This window comes from Meleagris gallopavo, chromosome Z, assembly GCF_000146605.3.
Source record: "Meleagris gallopavo isolate NT-WF06-2002-E0010 breed Aviagen turkey brand Nicholas breeding stock chromosome Z, Turkey_5.1, whole genome shotgun sequence".
Taxonomy (NCBI): Eukaryota; Metazoa; Chordata; class Aves; order Galliformes; family Phasianidae; genus Meleagris; species Meleagris gallopavo.
In genome coordinates this window covers 38,391,961-38,396,388 of record NC_015041.2, presented here as the reverse complement: position 1 = coordinate 38,396,388, position 4,428 = coordinate 38,391,961, and positions in this window count along the sequence as shown.

The following is a 4,428-nucleotide window of genomic DNA, read 5'->3' as shown; positions in this document are numbered from 1 at the left end:
TAACTTTGCCAAAGAACACACTAAAATGAGACTTGTTTTGAAAATTTTACTCTCAGTGTAGCATTAGCTCTTGTCTCAGCATTTTACAGAAGTTTTACGGAAGCTCAGATTTCTAAAGGCAAACTGAAAGAATAAATTTTAAAGAGAATAAGCAATCCATTCTTTGTTTTCTTGTACTGTAAGATCAGTTTTGCTCAACTGTCTTTCTTTCTTTTGACAATTGAGTTACTGCTGCCACTGCCTCATACTCAGAATTGACAATCATAGAGTGTTGTTTTATGTCCAAGAATAGAAAACACTTAAATTTTCATTAAAAGCTGAGCTAATGTTCTCTCCATTTTGCAGCTAGTGTCTCTTGTGTTTTAAGAGACCAAATTATCAGTCAGATGATTCAGTCATTACTCTTAGCTAGTCTGGCAGTTCTGTTGGCTGTATACCTGTAGACTGAAGAGCTAATTATCTATGACTTACAGGAGTGTTATATTATCTCAGGCCAGCCTTCCCAAAAATCAGAAGGTGGAGAGAAAGCAGTGTTTTATTTGACGGTGTAATGGTTTAACCTGGCAACCAGCTCAGCACTATCCAGCTGCCCACTCACTCATCCCTAGCAGCACTAGGTTAAGAGAATGGAAAGGGCAAAAAAAGTGCAAGAACTTGTGGGTTGAAATAAGGACAGTTTTGTAGGTAAAGCAAAAGCTTTGTGTGAAGGCAGGACAAAACAAGAAATTCATGCACTATGTCCTGTCAGCAGACAAAGTGTTCAGCCACTTCCAGAACAGCAGAGCTCATTGCACATAGGTGTTAGTTGGGAAGGCAAACATTGCCACACCATGTGTCCTAGTTACTCCTTCTTTGAACAAGTTTTACAATTGAGCATGATGTGATAGGCTACAGGAAACTTCTTTTGCCTGTTTGGGTCAGGTGCCCCGGTTCCGTCCCCTCCCAGCTCCTTATGCGCCTCCAGCTCCTTGCTGGCAGAGCAGTGTGAAGAGGTGAAATGTTCTTTGCTCTGTGCAACACTGCTCAGCAACAACTAAAGTATCAGTGTGTTATCAGCATTATTTTCTTCCTAAATCCATAACACAGCACATTACTAGCTACTGTGAACAAAATTAACTCTTATCCCAGACGCAGTCAAGACCTCATAAAGTAGATAACCTTGGTAAAACTCCCATCAGGAGATCAGAGAAGATATGCTCCTGTGTCGCCTTTCTTCACTTTATCCCTCCTTAGGATACTTTAGGATTATAGGATACTTAGGTATCCTATTTTTCTGGTGATTGGCCTGGGTTTGAGAGTTGGGCTTTTATGCCATGTTGTTATGGCATGGTCCCCGCCTTCAATTTAAATGATAAATTATAAACTATTTAGAAGTTGGTGCTACTGACCAGACACTATTACACTAAAGCAGGTTTTGATTTGTTTGAAGGCCAGTATATTAGCTTAAAGAGAAGTGGTGTGCAAACTAGTGTCATATTGGAGGATGTATTAGGTTCAGAAGTAGCAAGTGATGCTAATGGGAATGAAAAATTCATAGCATACATATTTTAATAGCATGGCTATTAAAGCATCTTGTAGCATATATTCAAGAATTTCTTTTTTTTAAATTCGTATTTCACTGAGATGATGAACATTCTGTACATCAGATGCATTTCTTTTGGTATTTCTGTAAGTTAGTTGTTCAGCTGTACATCATGACATGCTGTTTTCCAGGAATAGTTACCAAGCAGTAAATACGTGCCCTGAGAATCATTTCATGTTCTTTATGAGACATATCTATGAAACCAGTTCTCAAGTGAGGCTGACAGTCTAATCACCTATTAAATCAAAATTCTGTACATTAAAGGTAATGCAGCTCCTAAGGTGAAAGCTGGGTCTCAAGACAGCTGTGAGTGCTTAGCAACGCCGTGTCAGACAGTGGTGCAAATGGGAATTTGTCTGTTTTCCTTGAGGTGCTCTAAGCCTTCAAAGGCTTTTAGTCCAATTCAAACCTATTTGTCTGATCATTTAGCAAATGCTTTCTTAAGAGGGATTTCAACTGGGCTTTACTCTCTTGGGCTAGCTGTGTGACGTTTTATATCACTTGGATGTATAAGTGACGTAACTTTTTTGCTTAAAACTGGCTCTGAGCTGATCCCACAGGATCACTCCTCTCCCTACCCTTTGTTAAATATAGTAATTTTAAGAGGAGGATGCCATAGTTGGCTTGGTCTTTAAGTTGAGTCATATATCGTGCATATTTTTGTAATTCACAGTCCCATTTTTTCTTTTCTTTCTTTTTTGCAAACACATAATATTACATGGAATGTAAGGACTTACTTATGATATGTCAAAAAGATAGCATTTAAGTGCTCATGAAATATTATTACCTTATTGCTTCACAGCATTTTAGTTCATATTTAGATGAGTATATAGGTTTAAGTCATATGCAGTGGCTTCTTTTCTGAGGTTTTGGTGTCTGGAAAAAAAGAGACACTACGTGAAAGAGGTAATAATTAGATAATGTTCCAACATCTTTTGCTTTCTTTTAAATACATGTTACATGTATTCTATACAAAGAGACGTATGCATATATCTCTCTCTTACGGAGAAAACACTTTTTTACATATGTCTGTCTGCATAAGCAGTAATTAACCAGCATTTGCCATAATTCAGTTGTACTTGAAGTGATGAAGAGTCAGGAGTCTACGCAGCTTTTTTACCTGTAAATTCAATCCTGGAAATCACTGGTGGCACAGGTGAAGGATGTAATGCTGATTTCTTTTCACTGTAGGCATCATTTGCAAATTTTATTTCAAAGAGCAGTGTTCCAAATTGGTTCATGTTGTACAACAACTACACTGAAAAGAGAATGGTAACTTTTAATATTAGAACTTACTAGAGTTGCCTTAGCACAGCAATAGAAATTATAAAGTGAAATTCAAGGTTTTGAACCTTTTCACCTTAGACATGCAAGGAAGACAGATTTTTGGTAGAAGAATTTGTGTTGTCTGCTGCAACATGGTATAATTTTGAAGGTGCTTGTATTTTGTTTCAGCCTCTCGTATAACTGCTTCCTCTGACTTGAAATGTGTAGTGTTTACAGTTGAATTTGCATTGCATTTTAGTAGTCCTTGCTGCTGCACTACTGCAGGTTTGGACTTCTGCAAATCAAGGTTCTTGATTTTGCAAGTCTGAAATATTAAGAGTCTTGTTCACATAGAAATTTAAAATACGTGGACGTTGTGTTAATATAACCACTTGTCAAACAATATAGAAGCAGTAACTTTGGGTAGTTGCTGGTAATTTTTACTGCTGTAAAATGGAGAAATATACTACAGAATTGATTTTAGATGAAATTATGTCCTTTCAAGTACATTTGTTTATTCCAGTTCTAGTATCAAGCCCCATCTAAAAACAGTAAATATACGACTTTTTTTTTCTATTCGTATTTTCAGTAATTGCTCTTGACAGGTGAGTATGTTGTGTGAGTACAAAAATACTCATATATATTTTCTCCTATGTATACTTGTCCACTTTTGCTCCAGAACCTATGATTTATGTTTATATATAGGATTCTTAGAAAGCAGGGTTTTTTTTTTCAGAATATTAAGCAACCCAGGTAGCAGTTTATTTAATATAATGAAACTTTGATTGAGAATCTAATGCAGTCTACTAACAGAGATGAACTCAATGAAGCCACTGAGAACTGAAACACTAATAAGCCACAGAGGGAAAAAAAATGTATCCTGAAGTTACATTAATCTCTACAATGATGCATATTTCTATAGTTAGAAACTTGCACAAATGAAAAGACTAGAAAAGAGACCAATTAAATGTTGCACTAAATATATATCTGTAGACTGCTGATATATGTGAATTGTCATAATTTTACTGCAAGTATTAAGGAAAACTGAAAATGTGATTTCCCTACAAGCAAGCTGCATGAAAGCTAAAAATAATTATTTGCATTTCACAGTTATTTTGTTACAAGTGTTGACACTATAAGCAACACTAGGATTTTTCATCCTGTTAAGGAAATAGTCAGAATATTGCTCTAGAGTCTTCAGGAGAAGCTGCTGAACACAACCATCATTTGAGAATGGCATGTTTTTTACCTGTAATAGCAAAATGCTGGCATATTCAGTGTTCTTTCCCAGGCAGCTGTATTTAAAGGGAATATTTCATGGTTGCTGCAGGACACTGAGACTCACTTCTTCACAAATTGAATGACTCGTTCTTTTTTGTTTGTTTGTTTTGTTTTGTTTTCCAGTTCCTTCTATGTCAAACTGGAAAATAATATTTGGTTTTGTTGCATATGTCAGTTTCGCTCTACATTTTTTCTGTTGTTACAGCAACATGTAATAGCTTTTTTTGTTGCTGTTCTCTAAAAACCTAAAAGAAAGCTCCAAATTATTATTTATTCTCTTCTTGGTTAAAAAAATGAGT